At 42.7% G+C, this 27,238-nt stretch overlaps 1 long non-coding RNA gene across 1 annotated transcript; it reads left to right on the forward strand.

The window, feature by feature from the left end:
- The first annotated feature begins 17,112 nt into the window (after positions 1–17,112).
- On the forward strand, positions 17,113–22,877 carry LOC124097908 (uncharacterized). Its single transcript, XR_006853402.2, has 5 exons — positions 17,113–17,150; positions 17,471–17,575; positions 19,713–19,762; positions 22,658–22,709; positions 22,790–22,877. It is a non-coding gene; the product is annotated as an uncharacterized LOC124097908 (long non-coding RNA).
- Positions 22,878–27,238: the final 4,361 nt, after the last annotated feature.

Consider the following 27,238-nt stretch of genomic DNA (forward strand, 5'->3'; position numbering starts at 1 on the left):
ACTTGTACAACTTGTACATTTGGGAAAAAAAAGCCCACGGGGAGTAGTTAATGATTCTCTATGTATTTACTCTTGTAGTAAATGCACTTTTGTTTGAAATCATTCTAAAGAGAAATTTGTCCATTTGATGGTTGGGCTTATAGGATTTTACAGGGCTAAACTTGTTACATTCCTTTAGAAAAGGATGCATAACCAGTGCACATAATATAACAGGAAAACATTAAAAAATAAATGATTTCCCATAATATAAAAGAAATGCCATATTCCTGTTAAGATGTTTGAAAACCAAAGATAGAAGAAACGCTAATTATCGCCCCCTGCCCCCCCTAAAAAAAGATTATTAAAAGAAAAATTCATTACTCTTACATCATTTTGAAAAAACTAAATTATAAAAATGTATCTGATTCTATCGAGTGGGCTTGGGGAATGTGAAATGATTTTCAAAGACCAAAATATTAAGCTAACAATGTTTCTTGACAATTCATCCTCAGGGATGAGCTCTATTTCTTCAAAAGTAGAGAAAGAAAACCTTCCTTCTAAACAGGGTCCAAATCACCCAGGCACTTACTACCACCCCCCCCCCTCCCAAGCTTGCACATTAGCATAACAGGAGGGAGAAATCTGAATATGAAAACACACAATGAGAGGCTGTGGGATCAGCAAAACACCTCCCACCAGTGCTGGGGTTCTGCACATCAGAGAAAGGCAGTCCCTGGAGCTCAGAGGTGAGAATGGAAAGAACAGACAGACATGAAAGGAAGGGCTTGTGGGAGAAGAGCTGAACAATGAAGAGGAAAGAGAAAGGAGGAAGGAGGAAGGAGGAAGGAGGGCCCGCAGCAGGCCCCCTCCCCAATCCCCCTAATGCAAGCAAGGCTGAAACCCGGGACCCCGAGAAGTCATTTAGATGGAGGACTACTGAGGAACAAGAAGGCCCGTCCCTTCCAAATAGTAGTGACCTGGGGCTCAGGAAGCAGGCTGTCATGTGAGACACCTCAACAGGCTGGGTGCTTTGAACTAAGGGACACGGGGCTGCGTGAGGAGCAGGGTCTCTAACAGGCCCTGGTTACTCCCCCCAACCACAGGGTAGGGCTCTCTGGAGTTCCTGGTCTGAAGGAAATTCTTCCAAAAGTGCTATGCCCTTGGTCTCCATCCCTAAAACCTCATCTCCCAGGGAAACCCAGTCACCAGGGAAGAGAAGAGAGAGTGTCCCGGAGTCCCTGAGGAGCCAGGGCCGACTTTTCATCCCTTCTTCCGGGGGCGAAGCAGAAGAACCACCAGAGAGACTGTATCTGTGCAATGAGACATTTGTCCCCAGGTGCTTTCCCCTAACTTGTCACCACCTACCCCAGAGCCCTGAGGGAACCGGGTATAGGCCATGGCCTGTTACTGGCCTCCTAACCCCACTAAAGACCACTGGACAATAACAGCAGTGTACCAGTAATACTAGCATTTCGCACCTGTGTTAGTCTGTTACCTGTGGCTGTCCTGGAACACCAAAGCAGGGTGATTTATGGTAAGGCCACAGCAGGAACACCACAGGGCTCGCCTCTACAACAGAGCCCCTCTCAGGGAGCCCTCTGCTCCACTCTCCCATGAATGGAGGAACCAAGTGCCTCAGTCACCTCCCGAAGCTCCTCCTCTCAAGATTGCTGCTCTGGAGACCAAGTTCCCAACACCTTACACCTGAGGGGCAAATTCAAGGATGACCAATTCTATGTGTTGGACGCTGTTCTGAGTTTCATTCAGTAGCCACTGAGGCTCTAGGACACCCCTGGGAGGTTGCATCTTACTCATGTAAGACTCAGCAAGTCGGTCACAGGCCCAGAGCACAATGGTGGGGCTAGAATGTAAACGTCTTCCTTCCCTGCCACTGCCGGAGCAGATGGGTCTCCGAAAGTATACCTCCTATGGACGGATCCATCTGTGGTCCTTCCTAACCCTGTAATAATTCTTGAAAAATAGATGAACTAATTTGCACAAAAGTATTAACAACAAACCATTTCTGAGAGTTGGGGAGGAAGGAAACATTGGAGAGCAGTCTTCACAAAATGAGATAAAATGCAGATGTTCCTCAGCTAACACTGGGTTATATCCCAGTGAGCACATCACAGAAAATATCAGAAGTAAAAACTGCACCTAACAGTCTACCCAACATCCTAGCACATCAAACACACGCTTGAAAGTGGTGGGCAAGGCCAACCTTTACTTCTGGGTGGCGAGAGAGCTAGGAATGGGGTTAGCGGGCGCACCTGAGTGGGCAGTCCACCTGCTTTTATCTCAAACCTAAGGCAGGGCTGCCCTTCACTCTGATTGGAGGAGTTCAGGTGATGACCTAGAGGAATGGATAAAGGCCAATTTTATAATTAGAGCAGGAAAAAGAAAAGTGCTACAAGTGATTCAATTAAGGCTGAACACTGACCATGAACCACCAGGTTCTCTCTCTATTTCTCCCACACAGCATCTGGGCACTCTCCAGTTGCAGGCCTGGGAGTGCTACAGCCTGGGCTGTCACCCCAAGAGAGTATTACAGGGCACACCATATAGCCCAGTAAAGAATCAAAATTCAAATCTAAAGTACAGTTTGTACTCAGTGCTTGTTGCTTTTGTACCTTTGTAAAGTTGAAAATCATGCATGAATCCATCATAAATCAGGAACTGTATGTACGTGTGCATATATTTATATACCATATAATATACATTAAATGTAGTTTCCAATTTTTACAATCTGCAAAATTTCCTTTGGTCAGTGTATCAGTCCATATTATAACAAAATTTCTGAACGCTTTGTTTAAAAAAAAAAAAAAAAAAAAAAAGAGGTTCTGGCTTACAAACAGAAAATCCAAGGGCCACATCCGATGATGGCCCTTGTGTGAGCAGAGTCCAAGGTGATTCTAGGCATCACACGACAAGAGACCGGAGTGCACGTGTGTTCTGGTCTCTCCCCCTCTCCTTTAAAGGGGGCACCACCTTATCTGGTCCTCATCACCCCCCGGAGGCCCCACCACTACACACCCTAGATAAAGTAGTTTCTGCCCTGTTAACGCCCCACTACTGGGACTAAGTTTCAACACAGGAACTCTTGGGGGACATACCTAAGTCCCATCCAAGCCATAGCATTCAGTTTTATCAGAAATGTGTGGATACTTCAAGTATTTCAAATGCTTAAACTAAATGGCTTTTACCTGAAATTAGGTGACAATTTCATGAGAATCTTTTGCTATTGAATAACATGAATTTTAAGTATAAATTAATAAAGAGGAATATAATGTTTTATAGGGCAACAATGAGCAACATATCTTCTCCCCGTTTCTACAACGTTTTCACTTGGTAAAACTGCCTTCCCACGTCAGCTCTTTAAATGGAACTAAAATGTATGCATTTCCAGTTAGTACGTGCCAGGCCAGCTTGTCTCAAAACACCTTGTCAGATCGTTTTCTGAGATCCGAACCTGCTGCTTTTTAAACACTTGGGCTTCAAAAGATAAAAATCAGACAGCTCTTCTAGCATGAACAGAAAAACCAGGAGAAAGTCCCATTCCATGAGCCAAATTCACTTTTTAAGACTTAAGCCTTTACAACAGTTATTTTTTTTAATCAAATGAAAATTGTAATTTCATGCAATTAAAATACACTTCTTCAGTTGAGAGGGAGAAAGGAAGACTTTTATTTTCCTCTTTTCTGTCATTCTGTAGCCTCTACAAATATAAATATCTAATGCACCCTTTGGCAAGGTTCTGCCTAGTGATAACAGAAGCAGTCATTTGATCACAAGCATTTGGAGATTAAAGTTCACCACTGTTGTGGTTTGGATATAAAGTGTCCCCTCAAAGCTCCCCATTTAGTGCAGGGAATGTTCAGAGATGAGATAATTCCAATATGAGAGCTGTAACCTAGTCAGTGGATTGATCCATCTGATAAGACTGCTGTGCTGGGAGTTAACTGTAGGCAGGTGGGGTGTGGCTAGAGGAGGTGGGTCGCTGGGGGTGTACCCTTGGGGACTGTATCTTGTCCCTCCTCCTCCGTCTCTCACCTTCCCTGCTTCAAGAGCTGACCAGCTTTCCGTCACCGTCACCGTCACTGTCACCGTGTGCTCCCGCTAGGATGCTGTGCCTCGTCTTAGGCCCACAGCAATGGACCAAGCACTGAACCTCTGAAACCAGCAGCCAAGATAAACCTTTCTTCCGGAGCTGTTTTTGTTGAGTAATTTTGTCAGAGAGAGAAAAAGCTAACTGATATAAAAATTTAGATAACTGAGCTTAATTTGCAAAGTTCTCTCCAGTTCTTTCCAATGACCAAATATTTCCAGTGATCAAATGCACTCTAAATACATAATATCAATGCACTCTACTTATCTTACGGATTGGATAAACACAGCAAATCACAATGGAGATTTAACATAGTGTAGTAGACACCAAGAATTTCCTTCTACATTAGGTGAGAAAAAATGATTGCCAAATTAAACAATCTGGCTTTTAATATTTTAAAAGATGGCAGGAGTCTGAGAATACAGAAGACAGAGTAACAAGAAATAACAGAATGTGTGACGCGCTGCAGCGAACCAGGACGGAGACGGGGGAGAACCACAGGTGGTTTTCTGTGTGTGCAGAAGATGACTTTTGTCCCTTCCTCAGACGCCTCTAGATCACTCTCCGTGGAATTCACCCATGTGCCCAGTTCACCAGAGGAAAACGTGGCCACTGCTTAACAAGGGTGTCCCTGGAGGAATGGTGCCAAGCAGTGGGAGAGCACGTCCCAGATGAACAAATCCACACCAGGGACGGGTCCACCTGAGCCAAAGGAACACGTGGACACACTGTCAGCTAAGTGCAGGGAGGCAAAGCCAGCTGTGACACCTGACACAGCTCACCAGAACTGCGGCGAGTGGGAGATTCACATTTGGGTGTTTGGCTTTATTTTTTTTCTTAATAAACTAGTAACTGGATTTCCGTCATCACGGAGGGGAACGTGGACTGTCTGCCCAGAAAAGCTGCTGGCTGCAGAGAGACAGGGTAAAAAGGACACAGTGTGGGTGGCAATTAGGCCACAGAGGGGGCCACCCGAGCCCTTCAGAGAGCACACACCAAGCTGAGGGTAGGGCTACGTGACCCGTTTGCCCAGCTAGAGTGTGGTCTTACTTTGGGTCCCACCCCTTCTTCCTTCCTTTTGGGATAGGAATATTCACTCTGTGCGCTGTATATTGGATATATAGCTTCCTTTTGATTTTTTTTTTTTTTTTGGTACCATGGATTGAAACTCAGGGGTGCTTAACCACTAAGCCACATCTACAGCCCTTTTTTATATTTTATTTTGGGACAGGGTCTTGCCGAGTTGCTCAGGGCCTTGGTAAGTTGCTGAGAACTGACTTTGAAACTCACAATCCTCCTGACCAACTGGATTACAGGCATGTGCCACCTGGCCTTCCTTTTGATCTTTACAGGTGCTCACAAGAGTTTGCCTAGAGCCTCAGGTGAGATTTTGGACTTGAAGTTTCGGAAAGTGATAGAACTTTCAAAACTATGGGATTCTTAGAGGTAAGATAAATACATTTTGCATTGTGAGACGAACATGAGTTTTGAGGGGTCAAGTGGAGAATGTCATGGTTTGGATATGAGGTATCCCCCAAAGCTCCTGTTAATGCACGAATGTTTGGAGATGAAATCATTGGATTATCAGAGTTGTGCCCAGTCACAGCTTAAATGAGTGGGAGGTAACGACATACAGCTGGGGTGTGGCTGGAGGCTCACTGGAGGTGTGCCCTGGAAGGGTGCATCCTCCAGGTCACCCCCTCCTGGTTCGATCTTGCTATGAGGGGAGCAGCTTTCCTTGGCTGGGCCCTTCCTCCTTCATGTGCCCACTCCTCTTAGGCCTACAGAAGTTGAGTCAGGCACCTCTGAACTCAAGAGGCCCAAATAAACTTTTCTTCCTCTAAGTTGTTCTTGTTGGCTGTTTTGGTCACAGAGACAAAAATAAAGCTAAATAAAACAAAGACAAATAATGAATATTACAAAGTATATACAGAGCCTGAAAAGAAAACCCTTTTTAGGGTAGATAAGATGCATGATCAACTAACAAGATCAATCACTCAAAGAGGGAAGGATACTATTCAAATACCATGCTAGTGCCTAATCTTCTTTTAAATTTCCTGTGCAAAATAGAAGACTTTCAAAATAAATAAAAATTGTTTCTTAAAAAATTTTTTAAAAACCTTACATTCACTAGCCATTTCACTCTTGATGTCCTTAGACCAATTATAAAGTTATAATCAATTCATCTTTTTCACTGAACATTAAAATATGCAACATGAGAAATTCCTGCAGTCCATTTCCAAGCAGATATACTGTGTGTCATCACTTGGTAATAAAACTATTAGGCTGTAACACTAAAAGAGCATGAGAACACCGTGGTTTTAAATACAGCTCGACTTCACAGAATCTGTATGCCTAACCTCTGCTTTCTGCTTATGCATTCATAGTACTTTGCATTGCTAAAAATAATCATACATTTCTGCAGGAAGAAAGAGCATAATACCAAACCCCACTTAGTCTCATGTGGATGTAATGAGGGAATTAGATTTTAAAATGGCAAGACTGTGACAGGAAATGTCTACCTTCAATCATCACAGAAACAGCTAACGAGCTTTTCCCCGTACACCACAGCACCTCCTGAGAACTTTAAGGAAAAGGCCCACCACATGTGAAGCCCCGTCAATGAAGGGTCTGAAGAGTCGCACTTGTAAGCATCTCAAGCTGACTTTGACAACCCTGACCAACGTGGAACCTTCGCAACGTTACAAGTGGACTGTCCCTCAGGATTCCCACTATGCGTAGCTGAGGGGCCACATCTGTGACACATTACAGAACCAAAGAAGTTGCCATGAAGTTTTTAGTGTTTTTTTTTTTTTCAAAAACACACAATTTTTAATTTAATATACCCAATATCATCTCAGTAATCTAAAATTTTAGATTCACTTTCATGACTTCAAATCATGTATTTATCTTTTTTTCTTCAGTCAGCGAAATTTAATTAGATTAATTTTTAATTAGATATGTAAGGAAACAGAACACATGGATTCTTTAAAATCATAGAATAAAGAATCCATGTGTTCTGTTTCCTTACATATCTAATTGACAGAAACTGGACAGAAGCTAAGAGATCACATGGACCAGACTCCTGTCCATCATGCCTATGTTCAAACAAAAAAATTAAGATCTAAAGGGGTCAGCAGCTGACACAAAACTTGCCTAAGCCTCACAGTTACAGAAGCAGAGTTAGAAACCAGTGGTTTCAGATCTTCAGCACACTGCTCTTGAAGACAATGTGCACCTTTTAATTATAGATTTAAGTAAAAAGCACTGACATGTATTCTAATAAAATATGTGGTTTAATTATTGTGTGGTTCCATCTGTCATGATATAGTCAACAAAATTCTATGTTCTGAATTATTTCCTTCTTTTGGAGGATATATTCAATAACCCATTAGGAAAAAACTCACAACCAACCACAAACTCTTGTCCTTGTTGAGGAAAATACACTGGGTCATTTCTTGAAGGATATTTTCTAATTCTCCTCAAAAAGTCTATTTAACAGCAGCAACTCTCACACGTTTGCCAAGATTATGAAAGCCCAGTATATGTCGCCTAAGATAAATGATTGCATTATCCACTAAAAACATGTCCAGAATATTCACAGAAACATTATTTGAAATCATCAAAATTTGGAGATTAACCAGGAGAATGAGTAAACAAGCCACGGTGTATTTACACCACACAACACTTAACAACACCAAAATGAAAAATAAATTACGGAGACACACAACATGAACGACCCCTGTGGACTTTCTGTCACGCTGGAGAAGCTGACTCGGCAGACCGCAGGCCTCAGGACTCCACTGAGGAGGCACCTGCTAGGAATGGGCGAGAGGAGATCACACGCGGTCCTGGACAGGCTCCGAGCGTCCAGGGGGTGGTCACAATCAGGAGAGCACTTGTAAAGATTCACAGAGAATTGCGGTCACTGCACTTTGCTATATTTGTTTACCATACAGAAAAGAGAAAAACAAAACAAATGGGAAGGGGACCCAGAGGCTGGCTGAAGCTTGCCTCAAACTTGCAGTCCTCTTGCCTCAGCCTCCCAGTGTAAATTTATTTTTATGCAAATGTTTACTTTAAAATACTGAAAGATATTTCTTCAATTCATTAAAGCAAGCAAACAGAAAACAAAAAGACAAAAGAAATAGGAAAAAAGAAAAAGAAAATCTGACTTTAGCTTAACTCTACTCAAGAATCATTAGTGTATTCCTACAGAACACTTTTTGAGGGGTCACCAGAAATAGTACCCAGGGGAACTTAACCACTGAGCCATATCTCTAGCCCTTTTTATGTTTTAAGATACAGCCTCACTAAGTTGCTAAGGCTGGCTTTGAACTTGTGATCCTCCTGCCTCAGACTCCTGAGCTACTGGAGTTTATAGGAATGTCTTACTGAACCTGGCTAGAACATTTTTTTAGTTGTTTCTTTATAATTATTCATAACATTTTAGGATTCATTTTAACATAATTATAAAAGCATGTAATATAATTTGCTCTAATTCGGTCCCTAGTACTCCCTGTTCCCCCTCTTCTCCTTCCCCCTGTTCTCTCCCTTCTACTCTACTGATTTTTCTGCTATTTACTTATAGTTTTTAAGAATAATTATTGCAGCTAACATCTATTAGGCTGCCAGGCATCTATGATCAGCATTTCATATTTAATCCTCATAATAAGCTTATGTGGTAAATGTTATCATGACCCCATTTTACAAATGAAGAAACTGAGGCACAGGGAGGTTATATAACTTATCCTAGGGCCACCAAACTAGTAAGAAGCAAAGCTGGAATTTGAACTCATTTCTGACCCCAAAGCCCATATAAAGAAAAAAAAGGGGGGGGGGGGTTAAGACAGAAGACAGATGTTACTTTAACCTTAGCTTTGAGAGAACTAAATTCAGAAATGCCTCGATAAACTTCATCTGCTCATCTGGAAAAGTCTATGAGAATTATACTTCTACTTCTTTTCCCTAATTATTTTCCATGATTAAATAATTAGCCCACAGAACTGAGACTGTAGAGATTTAAAACCTTTTTATAGGTGACATCAGTGAAAATTGGTGGAGTAAGGATATCTGAAAATACATCCCTCCACAAAGGCAACAACAACAACAACAAAATGGCAAAATGGTCAAAATCACTTTTTCCAGTGTTCTGGAAATTTAATCAAAGACTTACAGCAAACTAAGAAGCATTTATTCCAGAAAAACAGCTGAATTTCTATACGAACAGTGAGATTTGTGTTGTTCTTCCATTCCTCACTCTCTAGCTCAGTGATAGCTTTGAAAAATAGCCCAGCTGGGTGCGGTGGTGCACCCTGTAATCCCAATGGCTCAGGAGGCTGAAGCAGGAGGATCATGAGTTCAAAGCCAGCCTCAGCAACAGGGAGGTGCTAAGCAATTCAGTGAGACCCTGTCTCTAAAAAAAAATTCAAAATAGGGCTGGGGGGTGGTTTAGTGGTTGAGTGCCCCTGAGCTCAATCCCCAGTACCCCAAAACAACAACAACAACAACAAAAAACTCTTAGGATAAAATATAGGAGTAAATGCTCACAACCTTGTTTTAGGTTAAAAGGTTCTCAGATATGACACCAAAAGTATAAATAACCAATGGAAAAATTAGGTAAATTAGATTGTATCAAAATTTAAAAGTTTTATGCTTTGAAGGACACTATTAAGAAGGTGAAATGACAACTTATAGAAGGGGATAAAATATTTATAGATCATATAGCTGATAATACACAGAATACCCAAAATGTATAAAGAACTCCTATAACTCAGAAAAAAAAGACAACTCAATTTTAAAATGGGGAAGTCATAAATAAACATTTCTTCAAATAAGATATGTAAAGGCCAACATGCTCATGAAGAGAATGCTCAGTTTCTCAAGTCATTAGGAAAATGCAAATTAAAACCACAAGATACTACTTTATACTCATAATGTTATGAAGAGAAAGACTGGTTAAGCATTGTTCCTTAATATAAGGCTTTAAATAAAAATAAGACAGATAATAACAAGTGTTGACAAAAATACAGAGAAACCTGAACCCTCATACTTTGTAGCTGGGAACGTAAAATGGTGAAGCCACTGTGGAAAACGGTCTGGGAATTCCTCAAAGAAGTTAACTATAGTTACCACATGACCCACCAATTCCCTTCCTAGGTATGCACCCTAGAATTCCCTTCCTAGGTATGTACCCTAGAATTAAAAACATGTGTCTACACAAAAACTGGCATTATTCATAATAGCCTCAAAGTAGAAACATCCCAAATATTCATTAATTAATGTTTAGATGAATTGATATAATGGTACATCTATACAATGGGATATTATTCAGCTGTAGAAAGTACTGATAACTGTTACAAGGGTGAACCTAGGAAACAATAAACCATGTGAAAGCCAGATATAAAAGGCCGTTACAATATAACTTGTCTATGTGAAATGTCCAGTATAGGCAAATCCAGAAGGACAGAAAGTAGTGAATGCCAGGGACTGTGGGGAGAAAGAAAGAGAAAGTGATAGCTAACTGGAACCATGTTTCCTTTTGGAGTGATGGAAACGTTCAGGTAGATAATGGCGATTGTTGCACAACCTTATGAATGCATTGAATATCCTGAATTGTGCTTTGTAATGTTGCTTTTTTGTGGTGTGTTATATCAATTTTCTTATTTCCATGTTTCCCCATTCACAAGACAGAGCAGGTACAGGGCCTGAAACTTATCTAATTTGTGGGGCCTGAAACTTATCTAATTTGGGAAATGACCTCTGATAAAAACATGCAAAATTTATGTATATAGAAATTGGGAGGGCCGGGTGTGGTGTCACACGCCTGTAATCTCAGTGGCTTGAGAGGCTGAAGGAGGAAGATCGCGAGTTCAAAGCCAGCCTTGGCAATGGAGAGGCACTACACAACTCAGTGAGACCCTGTCTCTAAATAAAATACAAAATAGGGCTGGGGATGTGGCTCAGTGGTTGAGGGCCCCTGAGTTCAATCCCCAGTACCAACCAAAAAAAAAAAAAAAAAAAAAGGAAAGGAAAAAGAAAAAGAAATTGTGAGGGCCCCAATCAGAACCTTACAAGAGACCTGAGCAAGGGAGGAGACCCAGAACTTAGGTTCCATTCAATTCATGATATATCTACACCAGCTGAGACCTCTGTACAAACTTTTATAGTTCAGAGAAAATTGGTATTTTAACTTATAAACACCCCAGTACATTCATATTGATCATAAAATTACTGGCATCTTCCCTTGGCAAGTTGCCTTTGGAAAGAAATTTAAGAAGCTTATCTCTCACTATGGCAAGTGTTTCCTGAAGCAAAATGGCTTTATCTATTAGAAAAATTTTACCCAAAACAAAAGTGCTCAGCTCCCAATACACACTTGGTGGATCGTGACCATTGCGCCAATCTTTTTTTTTTTTTTTTCTCTCTCTCTCTTTTTGGTACTGGGGATTGAACTCAGGGGCACTTAACCACTGAGCCATACCCCCAGCTCTTTTTTGTATTTTATTTAGAGACAAGGTCTCACTGAGTTACTTAGGGACTTTGCTAACTTGCTGAGGCTGGCTTTAAATGCATAATCCACCTGCCTCAGCCTCCTAGCTGCTGGGATTATAGGCGTGTGTCACTGTGCCCAGCTCTTTTCTTCTTTTTTAAGAGACAGGTCTTACTATGTTGCCCAGATTGGCCTTGAGCTCCTGTCTTAGCCTCCCAAATGGCTGGGACCACAGCTGTGCACCTTGTCTGGCTCATTGTGCCAATTTATGAAAGCAACTATGAATTGGTCTGAGAGGCAGAGCTCCATTCGCACTGCATGAGTGTTAATGTCCATTGCCATTTGGCTCTGATTTCTCATCATGAAGCAAATGCTTTTTTCTGTTCAGATGAACACAGAAACTAGAGATAAGTTGTTGCCTCCTCCATTATGAGTCTTTTCTGACCCACCACTCATCCCTGCTTTGTTTGAAAAGTAGACCCTCCATATTCTTTCCCCAAGTTAGGCTTCAGCAAATTGATGAAGGGGAGGAGGTGGCTGCAATAAATGAGCATCTGAAGGAAAAGTTAATCCAGCTCCAGGCATACCATAACCATCCCTTCATGGAACCCAAAATGAACCATGTGAACCTGGATTTCTGATCCACGAGACAGGTGAGCAATTTTTTCCAAAATTGAGTTGAGGGGAGAACTTTCACCTTGAGTCTTAAATCCCTTTCAGGGTTAGGGGTATATGTTGCTCAGTGCCAGAGTGCTTGGCTAGAATGCCCAAGGCCCCTGGGTTCCATCCCCAGCACCGAAAAACAAAACAAATCAAATAAATAAGTAAAAACAAAATTCCCTTTTGAGCTGAAAGGAAATAAAACCCATACTTCTTGTTGAGGGTAGTCAGAAAAGAAAGTATATGTAATTAGGTCAGAGCAATGTATTTTCTTTACAAATATTTTTTACACTTTCTCACACCTCAAAGACTCCTACTGCCTACATACAATTCATGACTTCAGAGGCAGGTATTTTTAGAAAAATAATGCTCTGGGTGATTGGGGAGAGAGGTCCCCTGAATGAGGTTTAAAAGAATTCGTTTCTGCTTTCCATTGAGAAAGCACCTACATCTGTGCTCCCTGGAGGGCTTTATGCTAAACTTCATTCTTTGTAGCCCTGTTGCATATATTTAAGCAGTTAGGGACTCTAAATGTGAGATGGAATCAGAGTTAAACTCAAAAATGAAATTCAAGGACAATTCACATGTCAGAGCATCATCACTGAGAAGACCATGGCAATGCTAATTTGGGTGTTGCTTGCATGATGCTTTCTATTATCTATGCCAGAGATCAGTGCTAGGGAAAGCAGAGCATGTCCTATATAAATTACAAGTGTCTTGGCCTCTCTGTACCTTAGTTTCCTCATTTGAAAAGAATGAATGGATCTTAAGACATACTTCTTAAGACAGCTAACCAATAACTGTATAATGTTTTTAACACATAGTTTTGGGGTTTTTTTTGTACATGCGTGTATCTTCTATTTCACTTACAACTTGTGTAAAAACTGCAGTCCATGCCATGCCTGAAATGTTCCAAAGCTCAGTTCTGTCAGTAAATTGCAACCAAGGTTTCTACAAAAAAGATAAGCCAAAGAAGAAGGAGAAGAAAAAAGATATTCTTTCAGAACATTTATCATTTGGCAGTGATTCTAACTTATATATGATTAAATGTAATCTCAATACTTTTTCCACACACTAAAGAAATCTTGCTGTGGAAGATCCTGACTTATGACTTATATTTCTGCGTTTATACATGCAGAGCCTTAGCTATAAAACAGTGAATGCTCAAAAAATACTTGTGATATTTACTTCTCTAAAACAGGGCTTCACAACTTCAATGCTATTGACATTTTGGGCTGGAAAATTCTTGCTGTGGAGTTTTGTCCTGTATATTGTAGATGTTTAACAGCATCCCTGGTGTCTGGCCACTAGATGCCAAAACTCACTCACTCTCTCCTCTCTCCTCTCTCTTAAAAAAAAAAAAAAAAGTCACCTTTAAAAAAGTGGTGTTGTCACGCCTACCTGAGCCAAGGTGGGAAGGAGATGTTTTCCCATGCCAGTGTAAAGGGCTGTCCACACGGATTCACACCCCTTTCTCAGACTGAATTGCCCACTGCCTAAAACCCCTCCTACAGAAATTTCGGAGTCATCACTGATTTCAATGGTAGCCCCAGCCTAACAGAGTGATGAATTAATTATCAAACATGAAATAGGATAGAGAGTTTAGAGCAAATGGCAACATTTTGGAATAAATAACCTTAATGTGTAGTCTGCCTGTTAACCTAACTGGCCCTCATTTTACAGGTCACTTGCTTCTCTTGGAAGCAGTATAGCCAAGGGGAGGAAGAATATCTCTGGGATTTCAGCCTGGAAGAGGAAGAATTCAGGCCGCCAGAACTGGACTAGCACTACTGAATATCCCCAGAGGCTCAGTCCTGTGACTTCCTTGGGAATCTCTGCCGCCCCCCACCCAATGGGCTGCTAGAGTCCTGGTGCCACCCACATCTAGGGCCCAGATCCTGCTTCGATGTAGGGGAGGGGGCCTGTGGGGGTCGATTGTGGCCCCTGCTTGGGGAAGGGAAGCTTGGGTTGGTTGATTGTGGGAAAAGGCTCCCGGTCTGAGCGAGCCTAATAAAGGTTGAGCCTAATAAAGGTGTCATAATCAAAGGTGTCATAAATAAAGGGTGGGGCGGGGCCACTGAGGTTTCCCAGGCTCGCCTCAAGGGGCTGCCATAACGGTTAGGCTCCCACAGGCGGTTAGGCTCCCACAGGCGCGCCCCGCGCCCCATTGGCCTAGGTCGCTGTGCCCCGAAGCCTCCGCACGTCATGTCCCTGCTGCGCCTCTGGGCACCAGGGCTTCTCCTCACGTGGCAACCATTGTGGCTGCTGGTCCAGGCAGCTCAGCCTCTGGAGTCGCCCCAGGACCCTCTCCAGCTGACCGCTGAGCACCCAGGGCCTATCAAGCCCTGGTCTCTGCTCTCCTCTGAACTCCCACCCTTATCGCCCCATGCGCTTACACCCCCGGCAGACCCGGGAGTCTTTGATGACCTGGGGTCCTCTGCTCGCTCCCAGATGTTGGACTCACCACGGAAGTTAACTGACAGTTTGCTTCCATTCTTGGGCAGGGTTTCACCTGGAGAGCCGGCCCCAGAGATGGATCAGTTTGCTGCATCAAGACAAACTAATTCCGAAAGAGAGGCTCCCAGAATTGGTTCCAATGCTCGACTCAAAAGTAAGATTCATACTGTCAATCTGCATCAGTCTACAGATCACCAGTCATTTGAAGTACTTGTTCCACCTCTAGATAGAGTGCAAAAGCAGCAAAGTTTATTGTTTCACCACTGAATCTGAAGAAGGATGTAGCTCAGCATCCGAGATTTGCTAAAGTTGTTGGTGGAACTCCAAAGCAATTTGCAAAACTTCAGCTTCAGAACAACTTGCAGGATGATTATGTGTATCCAAGTACAGATGTAGCTTCTTCTGGCAACCTACCTCCGGAATCCCAGGAGAACTCAGAGGAGTCTCCAGAAACTCCTGACCAGGTTGAACCTTCTGTGGAGGCCCAAGAGACTCCTGAGGAGCTCCAGTCCTCTTCGTCCCAGCAAGAAGTTCCTGAGGACCAGGAGGCTCTAGGAGGTGAAGCATCAATGCATCATAAGCTTTCATCTCTAAGAAGTGACACTCAGCCGGTTGTCACAAGTAAACCTGCAGATCTGGTTACCGTAACTCCGCAGGCAGATAAAGAGATTCACCTTCCTTCAGGCCAGGAGCAGGCCCCAACCCAGCCTTCAGAGGGTCTTGAAGTAGTAGGACCTTCATCAACCCAAAAAGAGGCTCCAGCTCAGACTTCAGAGCTCTCTGAACCCTCTTTAGCTGAGCAAGAGACTCCAGTTCAAGCTCCCAAGTCCCCTATGGAGAATATAGCTGAAACTCTACCAACTCTACCTGTAGTTCCATCTCTAGGTCAGGATCAAGTTCATTATTATAACTTGCCCAGTGTTACAGGTAGGCCTGCAGACGTGGAAATTACCATAACTTCGGAACCTACCAAGGAGGCCGAATCTTCTCTAGCCCAGCAGGAGGCCCCAGTTCAGCCAGAGGCCCCAGTTCAGGAGGCTCCAGTTCAGGAGGCCCCAGTTCAGCCAGAGGCTCCAGTTCAGGAGGCCCCAGTTCAGCCAGAGGCTCCAGTTCAGGAGGCCCCAGTTCAGCCAGAGGCCCCAGTTCAGGAGGCCCCAGTTCAGGAGGCCCCAGTTCAGCCTCCAGAGTATGTGGAGGAGGTAGAACCTTCTCTGACCCAGCAAGAGACCCCAGCTCAGCCTCCGGGCCCTCCTGTGGAGACTGAACCTTCTCTCAGTGAGCAAGAGACCTCAACTGAGCCTTCTGAGTCTCCTGGGGAGGACCAGTCTTCTGAAAGCCAGCTGGAAGTACCAGTGCAATCTCTAGACTTGCCCAGTGTGACCGGTGAACCTGCAGATGTACTAATGACTATAACACCTGAACCCACTACAGAGGTGGGAACTTCTATGATCAATGGTGAGGCTATAGTTCCTCCCTCAATTCCAACTAATGAGTCAGGACCTTCTGCATCCCAGCCTGAAGCCCCAACTGTGCCTCCAGAGCTCCCTAACGATGTAGGTCAATCTCCAGAAGGTGAGGATGTGACAGGTTCTTCTCTAGGTTCTGATCAAGCTGAGTCTCCTACTCCAGAATTGAATAGTGAGGTTGAAACTTCAGCGCAACAGGAGACCCTAGATGAGTCCTCAGTGTCCCCTGAGCAGTTGGAACCTCAGCCAAGCCCCCCTCTAGAGGAGGAACAACCTCCAATTGATCAAGAGGTCCCCAGTCAGCTTGAAGAGCTGCCTGAGGAATCTTTATCAAGTCAGCAGGAGAGCTCATCTCTGCCCTCAACGCCCCCCGTGAGTGTTGAACTTCCACCAGTCCAGGAAACACTCCCAACTAAACCTCCAGAATCCACATTTGTCCCGACTATTGCTTCCTTCAGTGATTCCATGTCATTTTCACCTCAAGATCTAGAAGTAATGTTCAGAAGTGGGTCTTCAAATTTGCCTAAAACCACAGTTCAACATGAGGCTCTGATAGTTACTGTACCTTCAGAAGCCACTAAAGAAGTTGAGCCAGTTTCCACCCAGCAAGTTACATTTTATCCAACCCAGTCGAATGCCCCTTCCCAGTCTCCAGGATTCCCTGAAAACTTTGGATTTTCTTCAGCCCAACAAGCAACCACAACTCAGATGGAAACTTCAACTGAGGTCCTAAGTCAGAATCAAGCTCAGGATTTAACATCACCCAGTGTTACATTTCAACCTTTGGACCTGGAACTCACCTCGACTCCAAAACCCACTAAACGTTCTAGGGCGAAGAAGAAGCCTGTAGCTCTTTCATCGTTCCCTATAGCTATATGGAACTATATCTATCTCCAGAAGGTGAGGATGTGACAGGTTCTTCTCTAGGTTCTGATCAAGCTGAGTCTCCTACTCCCAGGGTGATAACAAAGAGCATGAGGAGACAAGTGAGGTGAGGGAAACTATTGAACAAGAAGCCCAGACTTTTTCATCATTTAGGGTATACAATTGAAGCATTCAAGCGGGAAGACCAGGGGCTTCTAGTCCACATCTTGTCTTGGCCACATAACTTTGCCCAAGACAGTGATCCCCATTTTGTTCCATTAGAGAATAAAGTGGACTTAACACACAAGATAAACAAATAATAGGAAGAAAAATGTGTGATAATAAGATGTAACATATTAAATTTGGTGTGTTCTTTAAGAAACTGCAAGCTATTCACCTGGAAGAATGGAAATTTTGAATAGTTAACATTCTTTTTCTTTCTTTTAGCTCACAAAAGGAGTCCCGGGATATGGTTATAACAACAAACTCATCTTGACAATATCTGTGACTGTAGTGGCGATGATTTTGATTATAATTTTCTGTGTGATTCAGGTAAGGACAACAATCAATTCAGGTTTCCAGAATACATCTTATCATTGTAATAGATTTAGAACGTATACCCTGAAAATCAAAGTTCCTTCCCCACGTACTACTTGACATTTCTCTTCAGTCACTAACACTGAGTTATGCTTTGTTCTTTTATTGAAAAATATATTCTAGGGATTTTTATTTATTTTTTTTTATTTTACTTTTTGGTACCAGGGATTGAACCCAGGGGTGTTTGAACATTGAGCCACATCTCCAGCCCTTTTTTGTATTTTACTTAGAGACAGGGTCTCACTGAGTTGCTTAGTACCTCGATAAATTGATGAGGCTGGCTTTGAACTCACAATCCTTTTGCCTCAGCCTCCCAAGCAGCTGGGATTATAAGTGTGCTTCACAGTGCCCAGCCCCAGAGACTTTTAAAGGAACTTCATTTCCAGGGAATCTTTGAGAAATTGAAACCAAGAGAACAAGCTATAATTTCTTAAGAAATTAAGACTAATATGGCCAGAGATGTCATCGTAGCAAAATTTGTCCAACCCAAAACCATGTCCACAATTTGTTACTCTCATTTTTGTAAAGTTTTGATGTACTTTCATTCTACCACTGATTTCTTTCCTTGTTACTGAAATGACAAGAAATGACTTCACTCTCAAGCAGCAGTCATCACCCTGGGGTAAAAGGAGAGGGCTAAAAGATAAAAGTGCTATATGTAGACTCAGTGGATCCACACAGCTTCCTCCTCCTCCAGTGTGAGGTATTGTCTAAGTAGGTGTTCAGGTAAAGCACTGCAGCTAAATTCTCATCAGGCTACTCCAGAGCAGGTCCTAGTGATAATAGTATATTCCTGGCTCTGGCTTCTGTTTACCTTCTGTTTGCTTACATGATGGTTTATTACTTTTCTCAATAGGTTGTCAATGGACATTTATTTATTTATTTATTTATTTATTTGTTTGTTTGTTTGTATGTGTTGCTGAGAATCTAACACAGTGCCAGTACTAACATCACACCACTTAATTCCAGTTGCTTTATAACATATTTCAAGCTATATATTTGGTAGGGCAAGCTCCTGCTCTCCTGATCATTTCGTACATTTCATCACTATTCTTATATATTTTCTCTGCCAAAAGAAAAACAAAATAAAAACAAAAACAAACAAACAAAAAAAAACTGTCTTTGAATTTGAATAGGACTAGATTGAATTTGAAAATGAATTTGCGAATTAACATCTCTACAACATTCTGGGAACATGTAATCTCATGCCATATATTCATTTCTTCTTAATGTGCATTTATTTATTTATTTATTTATTTATTGTGGTGCTAGGGATTGAACTCAGGGGCACTCCACCACCGAGCTGCACTCCCAGTCTTTTTTATTTTTATTTTTTAGAAGGAAGCATTTCCTTCCATATTTATTTTTATGCGGTAAACCAAGTGCCTCACGCATGGTAGGCAAGTGCTCTACCACTGAGCTACAATAAAAAAAATTTAAAAAATATTTTTTATTTTAAGACAGGGTATTTCAAAGTTACCCAGGCTGGCCTTAAACTTGATCTTTTTGCCTTAATATCTACTGCTGGGAATATAAGTGTGTGCCACCACATCCAGCTGAATTTTAGTATTTTCACTACATAGATTTTTTAATTGGATCGTTTTAGTTATACATGACAGTAGAATCCATTTTGATATATAGTTTCAGTTCCTTTCCCCATTTATGCCCTCATTTATTTTTCATACTGCATTGATTAAGACCTCCTCAATGAGGTTGAACAGCAGCAATAACAGGCATCCTCCTACTCTTATTCTTGATTTTAAAACGACACTGTTGTTTAAAGTTCTGGCAGACATGTTTATCAAGTTAAGTAGTTCTTTCTTTTTCTACTATTAAGTGTTTTTATTAGGAATTATCTGTTGGATTTTATCTAAAACAGTCAATAAAATATATTAAGTGCCAGCTGCATGCAAGACCCTAAGCTAGGTACTATGAAAGAGTCAGAGAACCATTAAAAGGATAGAATTCCTGCCCTCAGAAAAGTTATTATCTCACTGGGTAGATAAGACTTAAAATAAATATAAGGAATGAATAGAGACTTGGAGATTAGTGGTCATTGTGATACTTATGACTGTATTTTCTTCCAAAACAGATTTATTCCCATAAAACAGCACCACAAGATGATGAAGAAAAGTCCTTAAGGTAACTATGAGCCTGGCAGTGTTTAAATGAGAATTTTATTTTATTTTTAATATTTATTTTTTAGTTGGACACAATATCTTTATTTATTTTTACATGGTGCTGAGGATCGAACCCAGGATCGCACATGCTAGGCGAGCGCTCTACCGCTGAGCCACAACCCCAGCCCCTAAATGAGAATTTTAGAACTCATCTATTTCAATCTTAACAGTGAGGAAACTGCTAAAGGCACGAAGAATACTTCCTCTCATGTCTCCCCTGGCTCCAGGAAAACTAGTTTCCCAGCCTGCTGAGGTCAAAGGCACTAGCAGGGATGCATCTGCTGTCTCCAGTCCTTAAGGAAAGAGAGTGGAGGGCAAGAGGTTTGGGCTGTGCCTGCTCCCACTGTTCACGTGCATCAGACTCAGCTGGAGCCCTTCTTTGAGGCTTTCAGGGACAGGGAAGACCTTGGGTCATTAGCGTGCTGTGCTATTCCCCTTCCAGGCTGGCGGAAGTAGAAGTAGAATGTATGAGTCCTTCCTCCAGGTGGTAGGAAAACTTTACCTTCTTGCCTTACTGGTCACCTTCTCACCCCCACTCTCTATTCCTTTTACCTAGATTTCATAGAATTTTAACAGGGAGCTTAGAAATAGTAGTTTGTCTCTTCCTTTTATAATAAGAAACGGAGAATAAGAAAGGGAAAATATCTTACCCTGTGATCACAGTTAGTGTCAGAAAATGGTTCCTTTCCAGCTAGGTACTTCTCCATTAATTATACCCACACTTGGGCTGTGAGCAACATTTGATATTGTGAATTAGTAGACACATTTCAATGTAAACATCAGCAATGTTTGAAACAATGCACAGGTTTTTTTTCCTATTGTTTTTTTGTTATGTATATGTCTAAACTGATTTTACAACTCAATCATAAGTGACAGCCTGCAATATGGAAATCAGTGAGCTAGACAACTTTACTAATTGGACTTTGGTATTTACTTGATGTAATACAACTTGTAGGATAAAGCAGCTAGGAAATAGAAACACCTTCTACCTCAAGAGCCACCCTGCTCCCCACCCCAAAATGATGATACATGTTGAGATTTAAGTCCAAAGAGGACTGATGTGAAAGGCTCTGGAGAGAGTAAAACACTTCAGCCCAGTATGGTTGTGTACTGTACAAGGTACTTAGCCAAGAGGGTAAGCAGAGTTGCTAATCCTGCCTATGCTCATGTGGCTCTTTGGGAACATACATAGAGAGTTCTGGTAGCCCAGCATGCAGGGAATTGTTTTTAGGACCCCAGGTCTAGCATGATTTTGCTCATTGTGCTTATGAACTAAGGTATAGGCTTTGTCCTAAAAAGACCAAAGGTGCACATTACAAAAAGACATGAAAAATGGCATCCATCACTAATTGTCTTGTGCATGTGTTTCCCCCCAGGAGCTGTTTCGGGTTTCTGCGTAGGAGAAGCTCAACGGAAAGTGAAAATCAGGTAAATCTGAAGAGAACCCAGTGCTGTGGCCAGGGAAGGCAGCGGGAAGCAGAATTAATGTTCCACTTTCTGTTTTTAGTTGGACACAATATCTTTATTTATTTTTACATGGTGCTGAGGATCGAACCCAGGATCGCACATGCTAGGCGAGCGCTCTACCGCTGAGCCACAACCCCAGCCCCTAAATGAGAATTTTAGAACTCATCTATTTCAATCTTAACAGTGAGGAAACTGCTAAAGGCACGAAGAATACTTCCTCTCATGTCTCCCCTGGCTCCAGGAAAACTAGTTTCCCAGCCTGCTGAGGTCAAAGGCACTAGCAGGGATGCATCTGCTGTCTCCAGTCCTTAAGGAAAGAGAGTGGAGGGCAAGAGGTTTGGGCTGTGCCTGCTCCCACTGTTCACGTGCATCAGACTCAGCTGGAGCCCTTCTTTGAGGCTTTCAGGGACAGGGAAGACCTTGGGTCATTAGCGTGCTGTGCTATTCCCCTTCCAGGCTGGCGGAAGTAGAAGTAGAATGTATGAGTCCTTCCTCCAGGTGGTAGGAAAACTTTACCTTCTTGCCTTACTGGTCACCTTCTCACCCCCACTCTCTATTCCTTTTACCTAGATTTCATAGAATTTTAACAGGGAGCTTAGAAATAGTAGTTTGTCTCTTCCTTTTATAATAAGAAACGGAGAATAAGAAAGGGAAAATATCTTACCCTGTGATCACAGTTAGTGTCAGAAAATGGTTCCTTTCCAGCTAGGTACTTCTCCATTAATTATACCCACACTTGGGCTGTGAGCAACATTTGATATTGTGAATTAGTAGACACATTTCAATGTAAACATCAGCAATGTTTGAAACAATGCACAGGTTTTTTTTCCTATTGTTTTTTTGTTATGTATATGTCTAAACTGATTTTACAACTCAATCATAAGTGACAGCCTGCAATATGGAAATCAGTGAGCTAGACAACTTTACTAATTGGACTTTGGTATTTACTTGATGTAATACAACTTGTAGGATAAAGCAGCTAGGAAATAGAAACACCTTCTACCTCAAGAGCCACCCTGCTCCCCACCCCAAAATGATGATACATGTTGAGATTTAAGTCCAAAGAGGACTGATGTGAAAGGCTCTGGAGAGAGTAAAACACTTCAGCCCAGTATGGTTGTGTACTGTACAAGGTACTTAGCCAAGAGGGTAAGCAGAGTTGCTAATCCTGCCTATGCTCATGTGGCTCTTTGGGAACATACATAGAGAGTTCTGGTAGCCCAGCATGCAGGGAATTGTTTTTAGGACCCCAGGTCTAGCATGATTTTGCTCATTGTGCTTATGAACTAAGGTATAGGCTTTGTCCTAAAAAGACCAAAGGTGCACATTACAAAAAGACATGAAAAATGGCATCCATCACTAATTGTCTTGTGCATGTGTTTCCCCCCAGGAGCTGTTTCGGGTTTCTGTGTAGGAGAAGCTCAACGGAAAGTGAAAATCAGGTAAATCTGAAGAGAACCCAGTGCTGTGGCCAGGGAAGGCAGCGGGAAGCAGAATTAATGTTCCACTTTCTGTTTTCTAGGAGGGCTTTTTCTGGTAAAGGTGGCCACTTTGGCTTAGAGATACGTACAGACCTCTCAATGCCACACGTAAGAAAAACATGGCACAGATGATGAGGATGAGATTTTCAATAAGGATGCTAGGTAAGTGACTGGGGGTGATATAAAATTCTCAAGTGAAGAGGTAAGGAAAAGCTTAATTGCTCCTTTCAAGAGTAACAACCTTGGCTTTGTTCTTCTCCCAGGGATAAAGCCCCATCACAGACCTCTGCTCCTACTGAGGGCGGCGGAGAGTAAATCTGTCTTGCCTCAAGCGACTGGCAAATTTTATTTTCTAATATTGGCTTCTCATCAGTGCTTATAAAATACTTTTTTTTCTCATATTAAACGGTGCAAAATTCACAACCAATCCTAGCCATGTGGTAAAAAGTAACATGTAAATAGTTAAATATGTGTATATAAACAACAAGGGCATAGGCAAGTAGAGCTGGTCTAGAGCTAGAATCCTCTATGGCAGCCATGCTTCTGTAAGAGGCAGTGTGTGCAGAGTTGGAAAGAGCTTCTAGGCCTCATGCCCCAGTGTAAATAATCATCTTTCAGAGGGCCAGAAAACACATCATCTTCCAGGAGTGTGGATTTCTAAATAAAATACCAGTTATTCTGGTGCGCTCTTTCTGGTTCAAGAACCAATCATTTGAAACTTAGTTGACCTCATGCCCATGAAGATCTTCCACCTTCTGGCCCCTCTCATCAGGTATTGGGGTTGCCAGAATATTTGAATCATTGAACTTGCTGCACTGTGGGGCCAAGCTGTGCTTTTCTTACCAAGCCTTCAAATCATGTGCAAACATATACCCTGTCTTCGTAGGGGATTCTCCACCCTTTAAAAGCTGGTAGAAAATTAATATTGGTTTAGTGGTTTTTCATTTTTAAAATGTTGACCCTTGGACATCTAGCAGGATAGGGTAAAGAACATGCTAGAGCAGTAATTTCCCTAGATTTTCCTCCTTGAGCTTTTATTTTGGAAAACATGTATAAAGCTACTTCTCCATTCATATGGACTGCATCAGCCTCTCCTGACCCCACTTAGGGTCACATGTGTACTCAGCTCCCTTCAACTCCATCCAACCCCAAACCTACCCACTTCCGGCCTCATCCAGCACCATCCACAACTACAGGATTACAAGTGATAATTTGCAAAAGATGCAAGCATTTCTCCACTCCCATCTTTAGCAACAAAGTTGGTAATAAATCACATTTAGTGATACCTGTGTTGAGAATCAAGTTTGAATCCTGTTCCCCCAGTGTTGAAGACTGAACACCCAAGAAACTCCAAGGCAAGCACAAAAAGTTTTATTTAAAGAATAGAACAGAGAGAGAGAGGGACAGAGGCTTCTCTGCAGAGGTGGGGGTCCAAGTTGGTGCCTGTTAGCACAAAAAGACCAGGCCAGAAGCAAACTTAAGGGATCATCTCAGCCTTTTATTCAAGAAAACAAACAACTACAAGGCTGGAAGAGGAAAAGCGAACCCCTGGGCTTCAGGTCTTCAGGATTGTGTTGAACACATGAGACTGCCCAGAGAAACCTCAAGGTGATCACGTGGTATTAGGTGCCTTCAAAATACGTGTGTATTCCCGGCTCTTAAAAGCCAGGAGGAAGGCTCCAATTTGAGCCCAGGCTCTACCCACTGGGTTGGACTGATGCCTTCGGGAGGCAAAGGAAGAGTAGGTATTAAGAGTGGGTATTATTGGTACTACTCAAGTGGACTGTCGTCGGCTTTGTGAGGCTAAGTCACTACCCCAGAGTCGCTCAGTTGATGCCGATCGAGCCAACGGGCAGTAGGTACTCCAGCCCTCCCGGTGATCCCAGAGATCTTGGTTGCCTCGAGACAGTCCGGCTTCGGAGCCCTCTGCCCTCCCAGCCCGCACCGGGCTCCCACCGTAGCCTTCGGTCCGCGCTGCCACCGCTGGCCTGTTCCGTCCATTTTCTCCTACCCGTGACCCAACCTCAGCTCTTGCTCCCATCTTCTTACCACCGGTCTTGCATAAATGCAGCCTCACTCGTGACCTCTCTTTAACCTAGTTGCAACTCCGATCTGGATGTATCCCTTACCTCCTTTTTATCTAATCCTCACCCCACAACCCCCCTGGCAATCCTAATACTCCGCACAAACCTCCCCTAAATTCACCATTCATGTTTCCCCTTTTCTGGCTCAGCTCTCTCATCCCCAGCTCCCAATGTCTACCCAGCCCCCTAAGGTCTGTTTATCCCAAACGTCTACCTCTCTCCTCCTCTCATGCCCTGTTGAGCTCACCCGCTTTGTGTTAACTCCTCTTTCAGCCTTCTCCCAAATTTTATGTGTAGCTTCTTCACAGACTTTGCCCTTACCTTCCTAGCTCATTATGTATTTCTTTTCCCTCCTCTACCATCGCGAGGAAACCCCATTCCTAAGTCTTTATCTGTCCCCATCTCTAGTTGCCTCAGTTCCTATCACCCTCTTCCTTTTTATTAACAGAGATCCTCCATGTCCTTTCACCTTTTGTCCCCGTAGCAACTCTTCACATCAACTCTGCCCATTCTTCCCTTGACAGCTCCCATTCAGCCTGAAATTGTAGTGCAGAGCTCCCTGCCAACCCCACCAGCTAACCCTGAACAGTCAAGTCTAGGTGCTTGCTCAGAGGTGAGCAGCTTGATAGACCATGCAGCTTGTTTGGTTAATGAGTGCAGGGGAGTAGAGTTCCTCTACTCTTGGGTCAGAGATTTTTCCTGGTGTCTGGTCCTTTTATTATTATTATTATTATTTATTTTTTAGTGGTACACAATACCTTTATTTTGTTTATTTATTTTTATGTGGTGCTGAGGATCGAACCCAGGGCCTTGCCCGTGCTAGGCGGGCGCTCTACCACTGAGCCACAACCCCAACCCTGATGTCTGGTCCTTATACCTGTCCCCAGGGATTGTTTTTTCACCGTTCATATTATATTACTTGTGTTGACTGTTGGAATGGTAGGTGTCACTGAAATTCCTGCAAGGTGAGAGATGGTCCCTCACCCAGCTCACTCACCCTGGGGCAGATGAAGCCCTTGCTTCCTTTTGACTGGTATTCTGGCTCTGGAGAACCTCAGGGAATGCCAGTGGGGTTGGCTGTAATTACAGAGCCATGGCCATGTGTCTTGTCCTGGCACTTGTGGAGGATCCTGTCCCAGTGCTCCTTGCCAGAGCTGATGGCAGATCAGTTCCAGCACTAAACACAGGGATCACATGGTGTCAGAGGCATGTTACATGTGAACAGTAGAGGTGGTGGGTCCTGAGGAAGCTGAAGTGTAGGTGGGTGCAGAAGCTGTTGAATTGCTTCCTCTTTTCTGTGCTGGGTCATTGAATTTTAGCCATTTGGGTTTCATGAACACAGGAAGCCACATTATCTCACAGTAACTGAGGCAGAGGGATGTTTCTGAGGCACCTAGGGCTCATGCTCAGTGGTTAGTTTCCTGGGGACTTTTTGATGTACATTTCCTCTGAATTCTGATGACCTGGTTTCAGAAGGGTTAGCCATTTGATGGCAGTTTGTTTATTTTTTTTGGTGCTGAGATCTAATCCAGGGCCTTGCACATGCTTACACTGAGCTACACCCCAAGCCCTGGCAGGATTTATAGGGCCCCCAAGAGGACCCATTGTCTTTGCTTGTCACTATGGTCTTTTCTTTTGAAAACTGAATACACTGCTACCTTCAATATCCTGCCATTAAGATGTGACTTACATGAATGGCTTTCACCCTTACTGGCAGCTTTGTTTAATGGCGGGAGTTCCACAGTACCCCTACCACTTCAGAATGGTGTACCTCAGTTTTCCACAGTCTTAAAAATGAATCTACCTGCACTATGCCCTGTTTTAATTTTATTCATCAAGTCATTCAACAAGCATTTTCCAAGTACTACTGTGTGCTAAGCACAGTTCTAGGTATAGAAATGCAATGTGAATGACTCAGGCAGAGTTACTATTTTCTTTCATTCAGAGTTTGTTCCTTGTCAGGCATGGTGGTACACACCAGTGACTTGGGAGGCTGAGTCAGGAGTATTGCAAGTTTGAGGCCAGCCTGGGCAACTTGGTGAGACTGTCATAAAAATCAAAAGGTCTGGGGATGTAGCTCAGTGGTAAAGTGCTCTTGGATTCAAGCTCCAGTAAACAAACAACAAAACCAGAATTTACACTTTGTTAGAATTCTACAGCACATGGGACAAGAATATGGGGAAATAGTTGTTTTTGGATGGAAAGAAGGAGGGAGGAAAGAAAGATATTCAGTGTTTACCATTTTCACAATTCTGCCTTTGCCCACTAATCCTTGGTCCAAGAATTACAAGCTAGAAATTTCTCACCCTCCAGTGTATTTTTTCTTCTTCTTTTCTTTTTTTTAACTGGAAATTGAACCCTGGGGCACTTAACCACTGAGTCACACCCCCAGCCCTTTCTATTTTT

The sequence above is a fragment of the Marmota monax genome, unplaced genomic scaffold (assembly GCF_021218885.2).
Source record: "Marmota monax isolate L192 unplaced genomic scaffold, Marmota_monax_Labrador192_F-V1.1 WCK01_AAM20220418_F8-fsc00141, whole genome shotgun sequence".
NCBI lineage: Eukaryota > Metazoa > Chordata > Mammalia > Rodentia > Sciuridae > Marmota > Marmota monax.